Raw genomic sequence first — 16,056 nt, 5'->3', positions numbered from 1 at the left:
CAAGTTGTGGTAACTTGCATATGATCCAGAGCCTGGGGGTGGCTTGAACTGAAGAATTTCTCAGTGAAAGTGGGCCTGACGTCAGGCCTGCCAGCACGCTCCTCAAAGGGCAGCAGCGCTCTGTGTGAAAGACGTGCATCTCGTGCACAGCAGGCATGGCCGGCTGCCCCTGTTTCCACGCTCCGAGCTAGCCTCGAAAAAACAGTAGGATGACTCTCCTGTTTCTCTTCATATTCCACATATCTAAACTGCAAACCTTGTATTTGGAGTTCACGGCCCAGTCTTTATTTTTGTGGTAACCACATATCGAAATCAATGGTTGTTCAAGACACCAGCGTGACCGGCATTGTCACTTTATAATGGCGTAGTCTGCGAGTTGCATCATTAATACCTCGTACATTGTATCCAAAAAATAAGCATCAAGTGCGTTGTCTGTGTTTCCAGCAGGTCGGGCTGGGCTGCCCTTCCCAAACACTCAGGCATGTACAGCCCCCTCGTTAAGAGTTTGTACGTCCACGTTGTGTCACTCCCTACCCCCCCCCCCACGCATACAAACACTCTAATAAACTGATTGGTCGATGCCTCGCCTAGGTGATATAATCACAGCCTCTCCGCCCGCTCAGCGTGAATGACATCATTTCCCCATGTTCTCCTCTCTTATTCCCTTGTTCCATAATTCCCACTTAAGCCCCCAACCTTCCTTCTTCTGTTTCCCCTCAGCACTTTGAAGAAAAAAACGCAGTCGAGTTATCCAGCATGACATGACTCACAATCTGTTGTTCTGCATCCCTTACTACCCAGTGCTCTCCAAAAGCTGGGGTCTACCAAAGAGGCGTGGTTTAATAAATGTAACTACAGTACTTTATAAGCCCCCTCTGTGCCTGACAGGGTAGTTTGTGACTATGTCCCTAACAGAGTGACATGTATCTCTACAAACCGTTGGTTTATAAAGAAGGTTCCTGGTCATGTGGCATTTATATTTTAATGGGCTGGGCAGACTAGCGCTGCATCTTAAATGGCAGCTTCAGTGCCGTGGTTCCCCAGCGGCCTACGGGAGCTGGGCAGACATTGCGGAGCACGTCTGAGGTAAGATGTGGGCCACTGGCGGATCGGGCCTGTGTGTGTGTGTGATGAGTGCGTGCGGCCTGCAGTGGTGTCTGCCCCCGATGTGTGTGCATAATGGGTGTTTGTGGCCTGCAGCGCTGTCTGCCCCCGATGTGTGTGCATGATGGGTGTTTGTGGCATGCAGCGGTGTCTGCCCCCGATGTGTGTGCATGATCGGTGTTTGTGGCCTGCAGTGGTGTCTGCCCCCGATGTGTGTGCATGATGGGTGTTTGTGGCCTGCAGCGGTGTCTGCCCCCGATGTGTGTGCATGATGGGTGTTTGTGGCCTGCAGTGGTGTCTGTCCCTGTGTGGGTGATGAGTGTGTGCTCCTGCAGCAGTGTCTGGCCCTGTAGCAGTGTCTGCCCCTGTATATGTGTGTCATTATGTGTGTGTGTGTGGCCTGTAGTGGTTGTTGTGCTACCACTAGGGCCGGTTCTGACAATTAAGTACTGAGAAAGGAAACCACACAAATACGAACAGTTGAGCGTGTTTGAGGGGGCACAAATCACAATTTGGTGCCAATTACCAACAAGATTCTTGTCGGGTATTACCCGTGGGCAAATAGCACAAAGTAGGCATGGGCAGATACCCCCGACTTGGAAGTGAGTACATGAAAAGGGGATTACAAGCAACAAAGGGTGTAATCAGGGCCATAGTATCTTGCACAGCCCATCTAAATCCAGTTTTCCCTATGCAGTGCTGCCCGAGGTGAAGGATTCCTTAACATTTCCAAATTAAGCAAAGTTCACCGCCTGATTTAAACAGTAGTTGGAAAAGAGATTGGACTGGACTGAAACTACAAGCTGCATAGACAAGTAGAGTTCATGGCTCCCATGACACCTCACACAGCAGCAGGACATCAGCCCTTTCACAGAAGGTTAGGTTTCGATACTGCTTTTAAATGTACTCAAGACATACTTATGTATAGCGCCACCTAACCCGATGTGTGTACATGATGGGTGTTTGTGGCCTGCAGCGGTGTCTGCCCCCGATGTGTGTGCATGATGGGTGCTTGTGGCCTGCAGCGGTGTCTGCCCCCGATGTGTGTGCATGATGGGCGTTTGTGGCTTGTAGTGGTGTTTGCCCCGATGTGTGTGCATGATGGGTGTTTGTGGCCTGCAGCGGTGTCTGCCCCTGATGTGTGTGCATGATCGGTGTTTGTGGCCTGCAGTGGTGTCTGCCCCTGATGTGTGTGCATGATCGGTGTTTGTGGCCTGCAGTGGTGTCTGCCCCCGATGTGTGTGCATGGTGGGTGTTTGTGGCCTGCAGTGGTTTGTGTCCCTGTGTGGGTGATGAGTGCGTGCTCCTGCAGCAGTGTCTGAGACTGTGGCGTGATGTGCAGTGCAATGTTTAATCTCTGGTAGATCACCAGTTAAGCTGATGTCACTTATAACAGCGTCTTCTAAATGAAGTGATGGATACCTGTCCATTTGATGCAAACTGCATACATTTTCCTTGAGAGCTTCGATTGTTTTCAGGATATCAACACACATGGAACACTCTCTGAAGGTAAACGAGGACCAGATTACCGGAACATGACTGTATTAACGAGGCCAGGGGATGGCTTTCCAGGAAGCACCGAGTTCTGCTGAAAAGCAGAAATCCGAAACAAGACACAGAGGGTAGAGGAGGGGGGGGATAAAGATTACCTGTTGTGTAGTTTTACTCTTCTGATTTATGGCTTCTGGTAAAGCAGTAACCACTCAGGGTGAGAATCAAGAGGCATTTATTGGAAAAAACACAATGGAAACATTTACTGCTGGCTCTGTGCGAGGTGTGTTGGGCTCTGTGTGTGTTGGGCTCTGTGTGTGTTGGTGTGTGGCTCTGTCTGTCTGTGTGTGTGGCTCTGTCTGTCTCTGTCTGTGTTTGTGTGTTTGGCTCTGTCTGTGTGTGTGTGGCTCTCTGTGTGTGTGGCTCTGTGTGTGTGTGGCTCTGTCTGTGTGGCTCTGTGTGTGTGTGTGTGTGTGTTGCTCTGTCTGTGTGTGTGTGGCTCTGTCTGTGTGTGTGTGGCTCTGTCTGTGTGTGTGACTGGGTCTGTGTGTGTGTATGTGTGTCTGTGTGTGTGTGTGGCTCTGTGTGTGTGTGTGTGTGGCTGTGTGTGTGTGTGTGTAGCTCTGTGTGTGTGTAGCTCTGTGTGTGTGTTGCTCTGTGTGTGTGTGTGTGTGTGTGTCTGTGCCTCTGTGTGTGTGGCTCTGTGTGTGGCTCTGTGTAGATAACTTTTTTTGTAGGTGGCTCTATGTGTGGGTGGCTTTGTCTGTGTGAGGGTGGCTCTGTGTAGGTGACTCAGTGTGTGGGTGGCTGTATGTGAATGACTCTGTGTGGGTGGCTCTGTATGTGTGTGTGTGTGGCTCTGTGTGGGTGTAAATGCAATAGGTCATGCATATGCGAGCGATTAAGCTATTGGCATTGTAAATGACAATGCCATTTATTTAACGATTAAGCTATTGGCAATGTAAATGACATTGCTATTTATTTATGATTAAAAAAAATAAAAAGTCATAAGCAATGCCAATAGCTCTACCTTTAATAATGCCGAGACCATTGCATTGTAAATGCTTGTTAAACATTGCCATCAAAGCTCCCTGACCACCAATATTGCTTTCGCGCGGATACTGCCTCACTCAGTGTTTCCCTTTCCCACATTGCCTGCTGTCATCGCACTCACGGAGAAACCCACTGGGCATTCTCGCCAGGCCGGCGGCTTTCCACACGGCCAGCGCTTACTCCGGCCCCCCTTTTCTCCTCCGATCCGTTTGTCTACCGCGCGGAGTGTTTTTCCACCTCCCTTCCATACAGAGCAGATTAGGGCCACCGTCGGGGCCTCACCCATTTTACACTTTCCAGGGATTGACATGCATCTAGGGACGGCAGTTCTTGAACACATATGGGTCCTCATGTGTCTTCTCCACAGCACAATTGTGTATTCCTCTATTTCGGAAAACGGGGCAGGCTGCCTTTCCATATTTATAACTTTGGCCATGATGCTTGCTCATTTGCCCACTGGTCACACCGCAGGGGCGCATTGACTCTCTTACAAGCCATCACGGAACGCTCATTAGCACGCTGCGGGCCGACTAGGACTGACTTTGAACCATTGCTTATCTCTATCCCCAGGTTTCTTTTTGCTGGCCCTTCTCAAGGAGGCCACCTCATGTTTACTAGTGACCGTACTGAGTGCCGCTGATCACAGTCTCAAGAGCGCACTACTCACGTTACCATTCTACATCAACTTTGGTATGTACCCTTCTGATTTTTTCTTACATTGTACGGGCCATGCATGATCAGTTGTTAGGCTTGTTTCCTGCCAGATGCACCGCTGATTAACCAATCCATTGATGACATTTTGAGTGCTAATGAGGTACCCCTCTCTCTGGTTCTGCGTATTAGGCAGTTTTAGAACATTTTAATAATTTATTAATCCATTTACCCAGTTTTGCATATGGGTTTTGGATATGTTTTCTCATTAAAACATGGGGGTTTACACACGGAGTCCCCACCACTGACTTCCCCTGAGTGTAATATTTCCTAAGTAGGGATAGTACCAGTTGAGGTTGATATTGGCATATACGATCCATCATTTTTTCTGATCTCCCCAAAGAAGACGTTCCCCTAGTGCTCTTTCATTCCATGGAGGGAGGGCATCATTTGCGTTTAATACCTTTATATAACCCTGTACTTTACAGATGCACACCTCCTTGTTGTATAGCGTTTTAGGACCCTAGTGTAATTTTACCGATTCATGCCCTTATATAGGTATAATTCACATTACCCTTATATAGGCATAAAAATCATACCCATATTTAGACATAACCCATCCAGTCCAAATACGGGATGGCTACTTCCACTAGTTCCAAAAAGCCACAACGATTTCTTGAAAAACTCGGCCTCAGCAGTCAGGGACATCCCCTTTCCTTGAATATTGATTTGTCCTAGAAATCACGGTGTTTTCAAAGAACTACCGTTCTTTGGTGACGCTATTATGTCGGACCTTACTTCAATCCAGGCACCTTCAAGGTATAAATATGCCTACACTTGCCCTAGCCGACCCTCTAGCTGACGCACTGACAGAGAGGCTGCCTTTCTCTCGCTGAGAATCCCGCTCCAGTGTTTCCAAGCCCCCCTTGCGGGGTGTTTGGAAATCGAGTCCGGAGACAGAGATACCTGACCTCCTTCATTCTAAACTAAGGTATGGAGCTGATTAGACCCTAAAAGAAATCTTAGATAGATTCTTGGCAAAGAAACTAAAGCACATACTTACTTCTTCTCTCGTACTAGACTAAGGTTAGGTACATCAGGGTAGGCGTATTGAGTACTTTTAGTCTTTGGTATTAATGTATGTTTTTTATGGCTGAGAAACCATACCATGCTTTTACAGTATTATTTCATAATACTCTTCTAGCTGTACGCATTATACTTTACAGCAAGTATTACGATTGTAGCAGTTCATTTCTTCTGCATGAGAAAGAAGACTGTTCAATAAATACTTTTATTGAAAACTCCCGTCTCTCTATTTCTCTGCACCTCTGGTGAAACAAATCTGTACGATTGACTGTGTAAAATATCTATCTATTGTTTTCATGACTCTGAAGATCAGTTTTATTCTTGGGGAAACAAAGTTGTCATGTTTATGCGGTTGTCAGAAACAAATCCCTTCTTGTGTATTCGAGAAAGTTTCTAGTGACCTCTGAGCTAGCTGGCACTCACAATTAAGTGTAATAAATTAGATAGAGACCTAGTCGACTTAAGTCCTACTTCACATCTATAGGATATATTATTCCAATGCACAGAGCCTATTGGGAATATAGGAACTACACTACATCACTGTTCCCTCTAGGCCGCGTGCGCGCACCTCCCCTGGCATCAGCGCGCACCACCTTGCGTGGAGCGTGCACACAGGACGTCGCTAGAGAGACTTGCACCGCCGGCCGCTTTAAAGAGGCGAGTGGCGCGAACATGAGGCACTTTTCGTGGTGGTGGCGGCGGTGCGGGCATGAGGAGTGCAGGTAAGGAGGCAGGGGGCTGGTGGGGCTTGTGGCACTTGCGGCGCTTGGGCTATGTGGGAGCACGAGGCAGGGCTTTTGTTATTAAAGCGTGGGGCAGACTGTTTAAGTATTGCTGTTAATCAGAGCCCCTTCACGGGCTCCGATTAACAGCAATACTTAAACGAAAGGCCACAGTCTGCCCGCGCTTTAATAACAAAAGCGTAGAGACAGTTTCTAAACACAGCGTGTACTGTCTCTACGATTTTGTTAGTAAAGCGCGGGGCAGACTGTGGCCTTTTGTTTAAGTATTGCTGTTAATCGGAGCCCGTGAAGGGGCTCTGATTAACAGCAATACTTAAACAAAAGGCCACAGCGGCTGGGGAGACGAGCGGAACCGAAGGCAAAAGGGGCACAAAAACAAGGAAAAAAACAAGTGGCACAGTGGGCAGAAAGGCACAAAAAACAAGTGGGACAGAGGGCAGAAAGGCACAAAAAATGAGTGGGACAGAGGGCAGAAAGGCACAAAAAACAAGTAGGACAGAGGGCAGAAAGGCACAAAAAACGAGTAGGACAGAGGGCAGAAAGGCACAAAAAACGAGTGGGACAGAGGGCAGAAAGGCACAAAAAACAAGGGAAAAACGAGTGGAACAGAGGCAAAGGGGGCACAAAAACGAGTGGCACAGAGGCAAGACGGGTAGAAAAAACTAATGGCACAGACTCAAAATACACAATACAGAAATATAGGGGCAGCTAAGAACAGAAGTCAGAACGGGCAGAGAGGCACGCGGGCAGTGAGGGGAACAGAAGGGAAAACTGGGCAGAGACACGGGCAGCGAGGGGTACAGAAGAAAAGACCGGGCAGAGAGAGCACAGGGACAGCGAGGGGAACCGAGGGAAGAAAAAGGGGCACAGAACACGTACAGGCAGTGGGGAAGACAGACAACAGCAGCCAGAGACACAACAATGAAATTACAGGCAATGCAATAAATTTGCAAACTGCCTTTTTCACTTTTTAAAGTAAACGTTTTGAGTGCCATTCGGCGCCGCAGACACGCGCGGTTTGGTTCCTGGCGCACATAGCCACGGTTGCAGCGCACAGAGACCCTCCACTGCCGCACACAGAGGAAAAAAATTAGAGCAAACATTGCACTACATGGCGCCCAACATTTGGTAAGGCACTAATTTAACGCTAGATACTAGAGTAACTCAGTCGTGCTTTTCACAGAGATCCCTTTTTCCCGTAAAATACTCCAATAGACGTCTGGAGTGGGCTAAAGGATAAAATATCCGCCATAACTGAGTAGGACGAAAATCCTATGTATTAGTTTTTGGTTTGATTAAACGTTGAAGGATACAGTGTTCCAAAATATTGTGCACCTTATCTTTGTTTCCTTTCGGTCAACAAAATGTCGGATAGCGACACCAAGAACGGTGGCAAGAACGCAACCGGTGGAGCTGCAGCCAGACCGGGTTTAGACTTTACAGGTTTCCAACAAAATGACCCGCACGCTATAATGATCCCAGAAAACGTAAGGAAAACCATCATTACAAAGCTAATACCAAATGGCCTATAATCAAGAGGCGATAGGGTCATTTTTGTCATAGAGGCACATGAATATCGGCAGACAGAGGTATTCTATTCATGGATTGTCTTCCCTGAAGCAAATCCAGTAACACATGTGTTCCACTTCTACAAAGTAGAGGAACCTCCAATGTAATACCTTCCTTTTGAGGACATTGAAATTCCACTAACTTACCAAGAGCATCAGCTCTGGTTTAAAGGCGCCCTACAGCATCAAAATCACATTACCAGGCTCGGTCCTCTAAGTAGACTAGGAGCAACATGGCCGGTACTAGCCAGCTATACACCACATCCTGACATTGAAGTCAAGTGAAGAACTATTAGTTCAACTAAAACAATTAATCAAAATACATAGACAATTGGTTCAATATGTCATGCGGACTCTAACAGTCCAACCTGCTATCAGGATTCCACAGCAAACCCCTCATCAGGGGAACACAAATAAAATTACACCGCAGACCATACAATCAGTCATTGGTAAATTACCTGCAAAACGGGAACAAATTCCATTCTGGTTAGTTCAAAAAATCACTCAAATTGAGGCAGTATTTCCTGACAGTGCACCTCATGAGAAAAACTGAATTTTAGCACTCTGTTTACCAATGGGGATCGCACCACATCTGGAGGACTGCGACACTTGGGGTACAGTCTTTGCTGCAATCTACACAAAAACTCATGGTCTTCCGTCTATGGCGGTAATACCAGACGTCCTGAAACAGATCCTAAATGAATACGGGCCAGAGCCTGCATCGAATCTAGGTATGAAATTACTTAAAGATTTCAAACAGGTCTCAGCTATAATATTAGCAAGTATTAAAGGTGAAGCAGCATCTGTGGCGATCAGCCAAAAATTAAAAGAACTTGATGTAACAGAGCAACTATATGAACTGGCCAGAATAATTGAAAAATCCTATGAAGAACTAGGTAGAGATAGTTTGGGAGGAAAACCAATAAAGCCCCAACTAATAGAAAATCCTGAAAAGGTTTTTTATTAAAAACACTCTCACTACTCCTAAAAAGAAGTGGGAAAATACTAGACAGACACTTCCTAAAGAGAAGCCTTCTCAATCCAGAGGTAGGTTTCCTCTAAGGGAGCCCTCTGAAAAGAGGTATAACCTCAGGAATAGGGATAATTTGAGAAAACCTGAAGAGTGCCTATATGGCGAAGAGATCATTATGAACAAGACCATGAAATGTCCCAAATTCTCAGCACGCATGTGCATGTGCCCTGGGCAAACACTAATCACACTCAGCTATTAGATTGACATTACATTACCAGAGGATCAGTACGTCAGCAAACACACGAATAATAAAAACCAAAAAATATAATGTATAAAAAACAAGTTTTCAATGTACTACATGTATCAAAGTTAAAAACAATTTATCCAAAAAAACATTTCATAATAATATTCCAAGAAAACGAAGTCAACGCTGCGTTTAAGTGATTCAAAGGATGTTCACCTTCTTCAGGACAGTTTTCTTTCTTTCCCTCAAGGCTATGGCTACTTCACATTTGGATTTAGAATTAATAAAAGCATTCTAAAGTGGAGGTGGCATTTTCTTAAGATCTCCCAGGGTATATACCAATGAGATAGATACTCAGGATATTAGGACCTTCGTTGGAGACACCGTCTTCTTTAAAAAAAAACGAAAAGATCATTATGCAAGCCTTCTCCAATCATATTCCAATTCATAAAAAATATACTCATGCCAGAAAATGGACTTTAGCCCAGGCTCCAGCATTATATAAAAATCATGTAGGATGGGATGAGGATTCTCCTCACCATAAAATCCAGTTAAAAAATCAACCAACTGCTCAGAGGCAGTATCCAGTTAAGCAAGAATCGAAAAAACAGGTTAGGGAGTTCTTAGATCAACTTGAATACCAATGGGTGCTTGAAACATGCACCTCATCAATGAACAATCCTTTGTTTCCTCTCTCCAAACCAGACAATTCATATCGTCTAGTTTTGGATTACAGACATTTAAACTCTTGTTGCAAAACATTTGCAGTACAAAATGCACACAGTGCAGCACTGATGAATAACATTGTACGCAAAAAGTATAAAGCTACCTTAGATATTTCAAACGGTTTCTTCTGTCAAAATATCGCACCAAAAAGCAGGTCCTTGACCGCTTTCTCAATTATGGGGACACAACATCACTTCTGCTGTCTCCCCCAGGGACTCAAGAATAGTCCAGGGTTATTTTGAGCCAGAGTAACAGAGTTACTACAAACGTATGATGATGGGGTATTATCTTATGTCGATGACATCTACCTTACAGACGATGACTTGGACAGGCACTTGAACAGGGTGAACACCATAATACTTGGTTTCTCATCTGAAGGGTACAAATTCAACTTTAAAAAATCAAGAATTGCCCAACTAAACGTCCTATTCTTAGGATACGAACTTTCAAGCCTGGCAAAAACGCTGAAAAACATAAGGTCAATTCTAGGTTTCCTGAATTTCGGAAGAACTTTTATTCTAAACTACGCAGAAAGGGTTAAACCTTTCTACGAATTAATCAAACCTGATTTTAAAACAACAAATTGGACTCAAAAACACACAGAAATTTTCCATTCAGTGCAAACAGACATGTTAGCAACAACACATTTACAGACATGCGTAAAGGTACGCAACCTTGTAATCCGAGTCATCCCAGGAAGATGCGGTTTCACATACTTAACCTTTAATGAAGGGGAAATAGTACCAATTGCTAATAAATCACACTTGTACACACAAGCTGAAATGAAATTCACTTCAACAGAAAAAATTCTGACCGCTGTTCAAACTGCTGTAGCAAAAGAGAGAGCTCTCCCACAGGGAAATGTATAAAAGTCGTTACTCCTATACCTGCCTTAGAGGCAGTGACAAAAGCAAGCATTCCAAATGCAAAGGCTTTACATCCAAGATGGATACATTGTGTTAACTCTCTTGCTGCAAGATGTTGAATACGTTTTTGACTCCTACTTGAAAACTCTAGAATTTTTACAATACGAACAAGAATGTCCTATGCCGACTGAAATTCTCTCTCTAGAACAGTACGAATGTATTATATATACAGACGGATTAGCACAGCCCGCAGTTGAGGGTAAACAAGCTTATAGTGCTGCATGTACGATTGTTAAAGGTCGCTGGCGCGATGGTAAATTCAGACGTATGGTCACAAAAACTCAATCTCAATCTCTCGGACACTGTACAGCTCAGCATGCTGAACTACAGGCTTTCAAGATGGTGTTTGAAAATACCGATTGCGAATTCCCCACACTCATAGTGTGCGATTCGTATTACTGCGTCCAATCTTACAATGAATACTTGCAGAACTGGGTTCAAAACGGTTTCAAAGATGCAAAAGGTGGCACAATCAAGCATAAAGTTGCTCTGAGAACAAGTAGTTCAGTTGCAGAAAGAACTACAAAAGACTCACGTGATCCATACATTGAGTCATCAGCGTGATGGCGTTCACGTTGAAGGGAATTCATTGGCTGATGAAGCCGCGAAGGCAGCTGTGCGAATGGCTTCCGTAGCTGCAATCACTCGTTCAAAAACAAAAATAGACAGCGAAACAATGCTAGCTGTCAATGCCACAAGCAAAGTCAGCGGTGCAGCGTTAACTCTAAACTATCCACTCGAATATGCATACATAAGTGATGCCAACTCCGTCCGTTGCTTGAATCCCTGGAGTCGGCGATAGAGTAATCCCAAACAGGAGATGTTGAGGAGCTTTGATACAAGAAGCACATATGGGAGAGGGTCTGATACATCAAGGGATCTCTAAATCCATTATGGAATTAAAAGAGATGTACTGGTGGCCAGGGATGAATGCCCACATTCACGAGTTTGTAATTAATTGCCATGACTGCAATAGAGATCGCAGCAAGGAACGCTGCTGGATACCTGACTCCAGTGTAGCCAGCCCAGTTCAGACACCATTGTTAGACAGCATAAGGCTTTCTACACACAGACGTCACTATGGACAAATGCGCTCCCAAAACTATTATGACAGATTCATTTGGATGTGGCCTCAGCACTCGGCTGACGCCCGAACTGTTATAAAAGATTTGGGAATCTTTATCGGCACATACGCAATCGGCACGCTACATTTTGACCAGGGTCCTGCGTTTAGCTCTCGAGCTTACAAGGAGGCCATGGCCAGCTTGGGCGTTGCATTGCTGTACTCAAGTCCATTCCATCCTGATGGAACTTCGGTTGTGGAAAGGCTCGGGTGACGGGTGGGTCAAACATCTAATAAGTGTCCAATGTAGTCTTAACAATCTGCCAAGAAATTCTCTGGTTGGAATCTGTCCTTATGAAATCCTTTTTGATACTAGAATGATTGTCGAAGACCTCGATCATCATACTTCAGCGGTAGAACAAAAACCCTTTGATCTCAAAGACCGTTTTGCTGTTTTGCAGGACTTAAATGAAACAAGAAGAAGTCTAAGCAATACATTACAGTAGCCAACGACCACTGAAGAAAAACCACCTGTCCCAGCAAGGCCTGTCTGGATTCCAAAGATTGGGGATCTAGTTAGAGAAAAGATCGCAGACAAGAAGGAATTTGGGCCTTCATACAGGAAACCAGTACCTGTGCTAGCAATCCACGGATCAAGAACAGTGTTACTGCGGCCCCTTGCTGGAAGAAAGGAGAACCGGTTGGTATCAATTGACCTGGTGAAAACCACACCATGTGGCCAATAATAAATAGTAGGTCCAGTGGACTCCAAAGAGGTAGACGAAGACCGAATCTGGCTACTATCCAAGAGGTTCAAACTGAGAGACTCATCACCTTTGAAGAATCTGCAGTAAGAAAAGAAGGACTATGCAACAAAGCAATGGAACTTGTGCCTCTTGAAACCCAAATAACAGTTCGTCAAGACACTCCTGTTTACAATGTTGTAGCCTCGGACTATAATATGGCAAGAGATCCAGTAGCTCCAGCGATTTTAAGTAATCCGGATGCAATACTAACAATTGACAGAACTGTCTCTGGCAATTTTATCAACTTTGATACATTTTCTGAGGCTCCCAGTGAGCCTGAAACAATGCCAGCAAACAAAACTTTTAAAGACAAAATAACAGCACTTTTTCAGCAACTAGGAAAGACTTATCTGGTTTAACCATGGGTTGACTTTTGGATTGTGTTAGGTGTACTTTTTCTCCTACTTTGGCTCATTCTTGTTTTAAGTTTGGGAAAGCTGAAAGATGGAAAATATAGTAAAATGGACCCAGCAAGTAAGAATATCAACTTGCTCCTGAAACCACACAAATCATCTCATCGTGAACAAAGAGACGTGTCATCAGTGAACATCACAGCCGGTCCTATACCAGGTGGTATAGCATGGGACAGAACTGATTATGACATTTATGGTCCGGCCGAGCTGCTGAAGATTCCCCATCAATTTAAAGTTTGCCTGAGTGACTTTGTTTCACCCAGCACATTTTCTAATGATTGAACTTTGAGATTGTTTATAACATGAAGTAAGATTTAGAAATGTCTGCAAAATTGACAAAACATGAATACTTAGAAGAATCATCAGATTATGCACAAATGTATTGTTATAATCATTTTGGTCATCATTACTTGAACAAATCTGCAAGCCCTAGAAATGTTTATACTTTCAATCAATAGTTACATTGTCCAACGTCACCAAAAGGTAGCTCAAAAACATTCTATAGCAAATGTCCATACTTCTCAGGTTTTAATACCACAAATCTGGAAGCATATTACTTTAAAAATGCTAATAAGACAGGAATGAAAAGTATGTTGACAAATACAAAGCAAATTTATTCTGCAGCCTTTTATACCCAGCTGTCCTCATTAGGTTTCGACTTTTTTAGAGAGACAACATTGAAAAAAAAGCTGTCTAGGGTTCAAAAGACTGGCAAGTGCAGGGAATAGAAGCCTTATTCCGAGCCTGCATTATTCTTGAGCAAATAATGTTTTTGAATGACACTGTTCAACAAACATCCTGTCTTGGACTAGCCAAGATAAAAGATTTTTTAAATTTAAAAAAATATATATTTATTTGATTTTGTCACCATACATAAATAAACATTCCCCCCCCTTCCCGGTCAGGCAATTACGAATACATGAAATCTCGTACTGAATCAAACAACAAATAGCATAATTCATCATTTTTAGCAGTATTTTCAGAAGCAATTCACGCTATACAATTAATACTTCACAAAAAAAAAACAATGTCACATAAAATTAATTCTTGTATTTCATACATCATTACTTTGGGATTGGCACCACTCCAGTAGCGGGGCCCAGATTTTCATCCCCTGCTTACCTTTTCTTTTGCTCTTCCCCTTATAGATAGCAATTTGGAGCTTATAAGTGGCCAATAGCCTCGCAATCCATTGTTGAAATGAAGGTGCCGACACATCTAACCAAGCTGATGTTATACAGATACTTAGGACAGCCATGGCAATAAACAAAAGACATAAAGACTAGGATCTGTGGCCCCTTAAAGAATCATTTCTTCAGTTAGACTAATAGGTTTTTTCAGTACAGTAGATAAAAATCTCTCAATCTCTTGTTTCAACAGAATCAAACCATCACAGGTGGCAAAGATATGTACACAATCTGCTTTAAAAATTTGACATCAAGGGCAGCAGGTCCCTTTACCGGATCCCCACTTGGCAATTTTTTCAGGAGTATAGTATAACATAAAACATGATTTATAAAATTGCGCCTGCAATTTGGTGGACATAAGGCATGTTTGTGACATTTCATAGGTTTTGTTAAACTCTTTAGGAGATATACCGATTTTACCATGCACTTTTGGGCGTTTTTTTCTAGATCATCGGGGAATATCATATTTAAAAGAGCATATATCTCTCCAATGGAGTTTCCCTTACTGGAGGCAAATTTTTCAAATAGTTCAAATTTTTGGGCGATAATTCCTCCCGCAGCTCTTCTGTTGATGTAATCTCGAATTTGCAAGTATTTAAAGAAATCCCGCCTGTCTATCTGAAATTTCTCTCTAAGTTCTTTAAAGGTGGCGCCAAAGATATCCTATATTTTCATTGCCTATAATTAATTCATATATAGATGGCTGGCCTTCCCGGGATCTCCCCTCAACCCTGCCGGTTTGTAGCAATTCCCGTCTATTAAGTAATACAATGGCCCAATAGTAAGCTCTCAAGTTTGGAAGGGCAAGCCCACCCCGGTTTTTTGGTAGAATAAGGAATTTATAAGCTCGTCGGGGTTGCGTGTAAGCCCACATAAATCTGGAGAAGGTACGGTCCATAGTTTTAAGGTAGTGATCAGGAAATTCCAAACAAATGGCTCTAAATAGGTAGAGAATTTTCGGAAAGAAGACCATCTTCAGGGCGTTAGCTCTGTCTATCAGAGAAAGGTGTAAGTTATATAGCCTGTGCAGATCTTTTTGCATAGACTGCAATATTGGGTTTACATTAGATTCCACCAGGTCTTCTAATTTGGAGGTAATAGATATTCCCAAATAGGTTGCGTTGTTTACTACCCAAGGGTCTTCTAGCTCAGTTTTTTCATTAACTACGATCTGCGTTTTTCCCTGGTTGAGTGCATATCCTGCAATTTTACCAAATTCTATAGCCTCCCTCGTAATAGCGATCATAGCTGTTTCCGGATTGGTGGTAACAATAGCTATATCGTCTGCATAGGCCAGGGTCTTAGTAGCATGTTCTTGTGATATAATTGGCTCTATCTCTCTGTTTTTTTCTAGCCTAGATAAAGGTAGAGAGCAAAAAGCAGAGGAGAGCATGGGCAGCCCTGCCTAGTTCCTCGGGTTATACTAAATTCCTTAGTAAGGCTACCGTTCACAAATACCATAGCCGCCTGGTTAACATATAGCTGTTGTATTGCTTGGATATACCCTCTGGGAATACCTACCCGGTTCATGGCAGACCACAAAAACTGCCAGGAGACCCTATCAAAGGCCTTCTCTGCGTCTAAGAGCACCAAAGCCATAGGGTCTCCTGCAATCAAATAACGTGATCACTCTATGGATATGGTTAACCGTTGATCTTCCTGGCACAAAGCTGTGTTGATAATTAGCAATAACCTTGTAGATGATGGGAGCTATTCAATTTGCTAGTAGTTTAGAATATATTTTTGAATCTGCATTTATAAGGGTGATGGGTCTGTAGGACCCTAATTTTTCTGGTGGTTTATTTTTTGGGGGGGAATATTATTATTTTTGCTCAGGCCCAAGAATTAGGTGGATGTCCCCCTTTAAAATTATATCTAAATAGCTCCAGTAATATATCTTTTAGTTGGTCTAGAAAAGCTAAAAAAAATTCTGAGGGTAAACTGTCCAGCCCCGTTGCTTTCCCTTTTGGTAGGTTTTTAATTATTGTTACTATCTCCTCTATGTTGCGGCTTTCTTCTAAA

The 16,056-nt window shown here is 43.6% G+C and overlaps 1 protein-coding gene across 1 annotated transcript in view; it reads left to right on the top strand.

Moving 5' to 3' along the window:
- The first annotated feature begins 4,216 nt into the window (after positions 1-4,216).
- LOC147679578 (solute carrier family 2, facilitated glucose transporter member 11-like) overlaps positions 4,217-16,056 on the top strand; it is a 573,370-nt gene continuing 561,530 nt past the window's right edge. The window contains exon 1 of the mRNA XM_086943163.1: positions 4,217-4,338. The gene's annotated coding sequence lies outside the window, so the exon portion shown is untranslated. The remainder of the gene's footprint in view (positions 4,339-16,056) is intronic.

This window comes from Lissotriton vulgaris, chromosome 11 (assembly GCF_964263255.1).
Source record: "Lissotriton vulgaris chromosome 11, aLisVul1.2, whole genome shotgun sequence".
Taxonomy (NCBI): domain Eukaryota; kingdom Metazoa; phylum Chordata; class Amphibia; order Caudata; family Salamandridae; genus Lissotriton; species Lissotriton vulgaris.
Note: the sequence above shows the minus strand (reverse complement) of the source record. Positions and strands in the feature narration are given on the sequence as shown.